The following is an 8453-nucleotide window of genomic DNA, read 5'->3' as shown; positions in this document are numbered from 1 at the left end:
GCCACAGGACTGGAAAAGGTCAGTTTTCATTCCAATCCCAAAGAAAGGCAATGTCAAAGAATGCTCAAACTACTGCACAATTGCCCTCATCTCACATGCTAGTAAAGTAATACTCAAAATTCTCCAAGCCAGGCTTCAGCAATACATGAACCGTGAACTTCCTGATGTTCAAGCTGGTTTTAGAAAAGGCAGAGGAACCAGAGATCAAATTGCCAACATCTGCTGGATCATAGAAAAAGCAAGAGAGTTCCAGAAAAACATGTATTTCTGTTTAATTAACTATGCCAAAGGTTTTGACTGTGTGGATTCTTCAAGAGATGGGAATACCAGACCACCTGACCTGACTCTTGAGAAATCTGTATGCAGGTCAGGAAGCAACAGTTAGAACTGGACATGGAACAACAGACTGGTTCCAAATGGGAAAAGGAGTACATCAAGGCTGTATATTGTCACCCTGTTTATTTAACTTCTATGCAGAGTACATCATGAGAAATGCTGGACTGGAAGAAGCACAAGCTAGAATCAAGATTGCCGGGAGAAATATCAATAACCTCAGATATGCAGATGACACCACCCTTATGGCAGAATGTGAAGAGGAACTAAAAAGCCTCTTGATGAAAGTGAAAGTGGAGAGTGAAAATATTGGCTTAAAGCTCAACATTCAGAAAACGAAGATCATGGCATCTAGTCCCATCACTTCATGGGAAATAGATGGGGAAACAGTGGAAGGGGACAACAGAGGATGAGATGGCTGGATGGCATTACGGACTCAATGGACGTGAGTTTGGGTGAACTCAGAGAGTTGGTGATGGACAGGGAGGCCTGGCGTGCCGCAATTCATGGGGTCGCAGAGAGTCGGACATGACTGAGCGACTGAACCGAACTGAACTGAAGCTACATAGTTCATCTGCAACTTTTTTCAAATAGTTGCAAATATTTTTTAAAATTATAATACATTATTGAAAGCAGTTTATGTGTAAGTGGACCTGCACAGTGCAGGTCATTGTTGTTCAAAAGTCAACAGTATAGTCATATGCTATAGTACTGGATTTATGGCTTAAGCATTTGAGTTTTGAAAAACATAATTCAGTCCATACCACTTTTCATTTCTTTTCTTATCCATTGTATTAGCTAAGACTTACTGTTGGATGTTGAAATGTTTTGTAGTGGGGACTTCCTAGCGTTGTTCCTAATTCTAGCAAGAACGTTTTTGCTTTCTCACCATAAATATGATCTTAGCTCTAGATTTTTGGTAGATGTTACTTTTCAAGTTAAGGAAATTCTCCTCTATTCCTAGCCTGCTAAGAGCTCCTTTATTTTTATGGTTTGTACCATCACCACACGTATTATTCAGGTTCAAAATGATGAGACACACCTTCTTTGCTGCATCCTTCTCATACTAATCAGTTACTGTGTTCTGGGTATTATACTTATATTTTTAAATAAGCCTTTTTAAAATTACATTGGCTACTTCAAGCCCCATCAATAACATAAACTGATAAAGCAGTATCCCTAACTCCAATCTTACATCCTTCAAATATATTTTCCATATAGCCCTAAGAAGACTTTCCTTGATTACAAACACCCACTCTCAGGCACCCCAACTTACAATCTCCATATTTATTCTTTGTGTGCATTAAACAATAAAATAAAATTTCTGGATTTCAATTACATGTCCAATGATTTGATTCCAACATTAAATTGTAAGTTCTCTAAAGAATAAGGTTATTTATACCTAAGCCTACCACAAGATCAGATGATGTTAGAGATTAAATAAAATTAATAGAATAAATGAAGATACAGAGGCAGGTAAGAAAATTTTGAATTACATTCTATTTTGATAACTGCCTAGCTTCTATTCTTTTATTAAACATTCCTTTTATAATTAATATAGGAAAAAATATGAAGGTTCATTTAAGGAAATGATTGCTCAAAAATTTTGTATATTTTTATCTCCCACTTTGGTTTTTTATATTAGGACCCAGGAGCAAGCAGGTCCTCAGAGCACTCCCCTATGGCTGACACACTCAATATACAATTTCCCAAGCCAATGTATAAAATGAAGATTATTTATTGTTTGTTTCTTATTATTATTACCTTTTGATACAGCATATATAAAATAGTTGATTCAAGTGAAAATTCAACAATGGTTATAAAAGATTAGTAAACAGAAACCTCAATTAAATGGAATTGAAGGATCAAAGTTGGGAGTTTTCACACCTACAACAAAGCAGAGCCCAATGGGAAGGACAAAGACTCCTCTTCTTTCCTATGAAAGACAGACTCAGCCAATGAAAAATCAGGGATTCTTTGTTCACTGCAGCACCTGTTGACTTAAACAAAAATACACACCTGAGAGTCATGAGTCAAATTGTATTTGGGGCAAAATGAAGTCTACAGTCTGGGAGACAGCACCTCAGATAGCTCTGACAAACTACTCCAAAGGTGGTCAGTATATATGTGATTTTGTTGAAGGCGTGTACATATATTTTGCACATATTTTTTTGTTCAAAAATCAAGCACACATTTTTTGAATGTTTCTGCTGCTTACAAGGAACAGTTATCACCATGGATTTCAGTGTTTTTCTACATGTGAGGAGACACAAAAATTGGGTTCATAAAATCAGCTCCTGAAAATATCTATCTAAAGACCTGTTCTCCCAGTTTTTCCCAGAGCACAGAATGCCTCATTTCTGTTCTCTACCCTGAACTCCATTCAGAGAGTGTTGAAAATCAGCAGCTGTGTCAGTACTTGATCTAATCGTTATAGCTGCTGCTGCTGCTGTTAAGTCGCTTCAGTCGTGTCCGACTCTCTACCACCCCATAGACGGCAGCCCACCAGGTATATGGCAAATGCCAATTTGTAGTTGACATGCTCAATCTTCCTTTCTTCTTCTTTAAAAGATTTCTCTTTCCATTGTCATTCGGGAACTTGAATGTGTCTTGCCATGGTGGCAGACCTTGAATTGCAGCTCTGCGCTTCTCCTGCATGTTTACTGGAGAAATATCTGGCAGTCTATTTGTTTCAGGTCAACATTGCAGTGGCCCCCACAGGGACCAGACAAGATTCCCAACAGCTCTAGGGCTGGTGTGCAAACAGGTGAAGTACCCTCTTTTGAGCCCATTGTTGATTACTGTTTTACCTACCAACTCTGGAGAGTGAAGATGTGTTTTTATCCTGGAACTGAGCTTTCACCCTCTTTGCATTTGAAGCACTCTGGCTTTATTTGGGATCTATTTAAATGTTTTGACTTTCTGGTTAATATGTGGTTCTTTAGGTTATTAGTCATTTGGCACTTTGGTGTGATTTGAGATCAGACTCTTCCATGGAAACTGACCAGCCTGTTCCCTGCAGAACAGAGGTTGCTTCTCCTAAGGTGGCTAGCCTTCACCCCTTTTTTAAAATTAATTTATTTATTTTAATTGGAGGCTAATTACTTTACAGTATTGTGGTGGTTTTTGCCATACATCAATGTGAACAGGGCTTTTTTTCTCTGAAACAATGGTGGCTTTTTCAGGCTTTGATCCATTCCTTTGGAAGGGCTACAAGAAGATTACTCTTTTTCCCTGGCAAAGACTCAGCCAGTGAAAAACAAGGACTGTGTTCACTACAGAGTTCTCAACTTCCTCTTTCTTCTATAAAATGGTTCTCCTTCCCTTGGCATGCAAAAACATGCATATAGCTCGCCATGATTACAGACCACAAATTGTAATTCTCTGCTGATCCTAAACAAGCCCATATTTGCTAGAAACAGATCTGGCAGTCTGTTTGTTTCAAGTCAAAACCCTTTAGCATGTTAGAGAAATTAGTAATAATTCATGAATCATTTACTTTAAAAAGTAAGTTGGACATTCCAATGATTGTGTGTAAAATGTGTTATTCACTCACTCGTGTTTGACTCTTTGTGGCCTATAGACTATAGCCCTCCAGGCTCTTCTGTCTATGGAATTCTCCAGGAAAGAAGGCTAGAGTGGATGGCCATTTACTTCTTCATGAGATCTTCTCAACCCAAGGATTAAACTTGGGTCCCTTGCATTGCAGGCAATTCTTTACAGTCTGAGCAATTCAGCAAAGCTAACACTGGACAAAATAATTATTTAAACATGATAATGATGTATAAAAATAGTGTTCAGCAGAATGTCATAAAAACAAATAGAAATCAACTTTGTGAAATAAACTGTTATTTGAGATCAGTGTGAAGATTCATCTTGAACAATGCTTCTGAGCATCTCTAGAGCATCTCCAATATCCAAGACATTTACATTTGACAATACTCACATGGAAATAAAGTACTATATGGAAAGAATATATTACCTTAAAAAAAGCTTTTGTTAGTATCTCTATGATACTCAGGAGAATAATTTCATTGATGACCAGAGGAGTACAAAATAAACAGACACCACTCATTAGTGGAAGAGAAATAATAATCACAGAATAGTACTTTTTTTCTCCAAAAGTTTGTTTAGAGCTTCTTTGACATCTTTGTTTCTCAGAGAGTAAATCAAAGGATTCAACATGGGAGTGAGTAGAGTGTAACACAAGGAGGCCACTTTACTGAGCTCAGGAAATGTGTCAGGAGTGAGATACATAAAAAAGACAGCACCATACAGTACACTCACGACTCCCAGGTGGGAGCTGCAAGTGGAGAAGGCTTTCTAACGTCTCTCAGTGGAAGGTATCTTTAGAACTGTGGACACAATGTACAAATAAGAAACAATAATAACTATGATGGTAGGGAAGATAATGAGGCCAGATAAGGTGAAAGAAAACATTCTCAGGATGAAGAGGTCAGAACAAGATAGTCTCTGAAGTGGGCGGTGTCACAGTAAAAATGATCAATGTCCCGAGAAGCACAAAAGGATAAAGCAAATGTCTTGCTAGTCTGAAGAAGTGAGCTGATACAGCCAAAAAAATAGGAACCAGCCACCAACTGAACACAGAGACGTGTTGACATCTGGACAGTGTAGAGGAGAGGATTGCAGATGGCAATGAAGCAGTCATAAGCCATGATTGCCAGGATAAACCCCTCGGTCACAATGAAGAGGCCAAAGAGAAAGAGCTGGGTCACACAGCCTGCATAGGAGATGGACTTGCTCACAGACCAGAAGTTGCTCATAGCCTTGGGTGCAATAACAGATGAATAGACGAGATCGATGAAGGAGAGGTTGCCTAGGAAGAAATACATTGGTGTGTTCAGCCAGGGATCAGTTATAATAATGACCATCATGCCAACATTCCCTAGAAGGATCATGGCATAGACAAGCAGAAAAAGCAAGAAGAGTAGAATGTGGAGCTCTGGGCGGACCCTGAAGCCTACAAGAATGAAGTCAGTAACTTCTGAGTGGTTGCATGTTCTAATCACTGTGTGATATCTATCACCTTTTTCTTTGGTAAAGAAATATGAAAGAAGTTTAATATTTTGGTGAGGAAAAGATGACTTTCAGTAAAATGGTATGATGTTGTCTTGATATATTTTTGTTATTCACCAGATCCATCAAAAATTAAATATGAAGATAATTATAAAGGGGCAGGATTTTAAATAGATCACAGCTAGGATCTTAGGAGTATAAATTATTTAGACAGTGAAAAGAAACCCTGTAGTAGTTGTAAAATACTTTTGAAAAATATTTTTGAAAACTAATGTATCTTATTTATATATCTTTAAAATCCTGCCTAGAACCAAGGGACCAGATTAATTTTTGAGATTTATTCCTATCAAATTCATTCTAATGTTAATAAGTTTACAGCTAAAAACACTTATATCTGAAAAACGGAGAATGTTTTTCCCAGAGTATTCAATACACAAGTAGTCAGTTGGTGATTTATTATTTGTCAAAAACTCACATGCTTTCAAATTTACTCTTACCTTATATTGTTTGGTAATTAGTCATGTTCTGTAAAAAGAAGCAGCAGAACTCTGATGTTTTGTCTTGTTATCATTTTAATTTTAGAAAGAGTAAACAAATTTAATGACTATGTTACAAAAATAATTTTAAAAATCATTATGTCAAAATAAAATGAACCCCTTTCCTCTCAAAATTTCCAAATACATGTTCATTTTCCCAGTTTCATATTCTTCCCTTAGAGAAAATGGCCTTATTTTTCTTACTGCTCTATGTAAACTACTGAATTTTCCTTTAGTAGTTGACATTGGAAAAAGTCATGGTCCTTTGTAGAAGACAAACAAATGTATTTTCCAGTGATGCTTGGTTAATTCTGATATGCTTCCAGGAATTATATTCTATATTTATGCAAAGTGAATCTGAGGAATCAATAATTAGGATAGTTCCTCTTCTGCATTGTCTAGGGCTTGAATGCTTTTATGAAGCAAAAATAGATTGTCTTAGACATCCAAGTAGAGGTCCTGAGTCATCTGGAATCTCTGATAATCTGCTCAAATAAAAGCAACAGTTTTCATAATGGCTTTGGCATAACAGTATAAACTTTTATAATTGCAGCATTGAGCTTTTCTTTACCTTCTGGGATATAGTCCTTCTGGGAAAGAAAGAAGTATAAATTTATTATTAAGATGTCTAGACTCCAGAGACAAGATCCATGAGGAACATACGGACTCCAGACTTAAAATAGAGAAGAAGAACAGAAAGAAATTGGGGGTGGGAGTGTGTGGAAGCAGCCTGAGTCTAATAAGAGTCAGCATACATACAAGAGCTGTTTTCTTGTGAGAATCCTTTGGGAAGGACCAAAAAGATCTTTTTTAAAATCATCAATCCAAAAAAAGACATATCTGAGTCAGAGTTCTAAACACAACTCCTTGCATACCTGTGGCGGACTCATTTTGATATTTGGCAAAACTAATACAGTTATGTAAAGTTTAAAAATAAAATAAAATTAAAAAAAAAAATGCAGCTCGACTCATTATTTTTTCTCAAACACTTTATCAAGAAATAATTAGTGTGAAATAAACTGTATTCACTGAGTAATACATTTCTGTGAGTTTTGCCTGTTTTATACATCAATGAAACCATCACCATATCAAGACACAGCATTTCCATCACCTCCAAGAGACATCATGCCCTTTTTTAACTGTGCCTGCTTCCAACTCCATTTTCAGCTAACCTGTGATATGATTTTTTTTGAATATAAATATGTTTGCATATAGTATGCACCCTTTTCTCTCAGGTTTCTTTCACTGAGTAAAATGATTTTGAGATTTATTCATTTTGTAATATCTATTAGTAACTCATTCTTTTTATTGATGAGTATTCCATTTACATATGTACCAAATTTTGCTACTCTTAAATCTTGGGCAATTGAGGTGTTTTCTGATTTCAGATATTGTGAATAAAGTCAATATAAATATTCACACACACTTATTTGATCAAGGACCCACTTCCTTCTTCTCCTCTCTCAGCACAGCATAACTTTCCTACACTCAAGCAAGTGCAGGAAAAAATACACAGATTTCTCTTCCCCTAGGTACCAGACAAAGGCTATCATATCACCCTGAGAGTTAAGTTGCTTTATTCATGTCCACCTGTTTGCAACCGAATGGACTGTAGTCCACCAACCTCCCCTGTCCATGGGAGTCTCCAGGCAAGACTACTAGAATGGGTTGCTGTGCCTTCCTCCAGGGGATCTTCCCAAGCCAGGAATTGAACCACTCTTTTGTCTCCTGCATTGGCAGATGAGTTCTTTACCACTAGTGCCACCTGGGAAGCCCATCACCTTGAGAGTATCAGGCAGCAAATATATCTTACCCCAAGGTATAAATAATGCAGAAGGTCTATTCAAAGCAAGAGTGGCTAAAATATCTTGAAGATCTCTTTCTTTATCCAGCCTCCATTCATAGGGTAGAAGTTTGATCTCTGTCATGTTACACCAAGAATACTGGAGCTCTGCTTTAAGTAGCCTCAGTTCAAAGGATGAGGTTTCTATGCCAAGAGTGATAATATCATTGGCTGCTGACCACACCCAGAAACCTGTTCCTAAATCAGAGGTGTCACTCAGAGAACTGAACCACAGGTTTTGCCTAGAGTGTAAAAGGTACCATAAAGAGAGCTCCAAGTGAACTGTATTTAGAACAAAGTGTGGAAAAGTTCAAGCATAAGTGAATTCTGAAACTTAAAAATAATTTGGTGATAAGCAATTAAGTAGAGATGGTTGGCTCTATAAGAGCAAAGAGCTGTCGACCAACTAGAAGTTTACCAGAGAGAAGTAGAGAAGGAGACAGCTAAGAAATGCCTTCTCTGAGTTTGAACAAGCATAAAAAACTAGCCTTAAAGACTATGCTTGTAAGGAGACCAAAAAAAAATTTTTTGATATCTGTTGCATTTCAAGATATATTATTTTTTAATTTATTGCTTATTGAGGTAACACTGTTTTATATTATGCAAGTTTCATGAATATATTATATTTCTACTTCTATATACACTGCACAGTGCTCACCACTGAAAATTTAGTTTCCATCAACATATAGTAGATCTCCTTAACC

At 36.9% G+C, this 8453-nt stretch overlaps 1 pseudogene; it reads right to left on the bottom strand.

Annotated features, from left to right (window-relative positions):
- Nucleotides 1-4428: 4428 nt before the first annotated feature.
- Nucleotides 4429-7834, bottom strand: LOC102416128 (annotated as a pseudogene).
- Between the last annotated feature and the right edge of the window lie 619 nt (nucleotides 7835-8453).

This window comes from Bubalus bubalis, chromosome 4, assembly GCF_019923935.1.
Source record: "Bubalus bubalis isolate 160015118507 breed Murrah chromosome 4, NDDB_SH_1, whole genome shotgun sequence".
In the NCBI taxonomy this organism is placed as follows: domain Eukaryota; kingdom Metazoa; phylum Chordata; class Mammalia; order Artiodactyla; family Bovidae; genus Bubalus; species Bubalus bubalis.
Note: the sequence above shows the minus strand (reverse complement) of the source record. Positions and strands in the feature narration are given on the sequence as shown.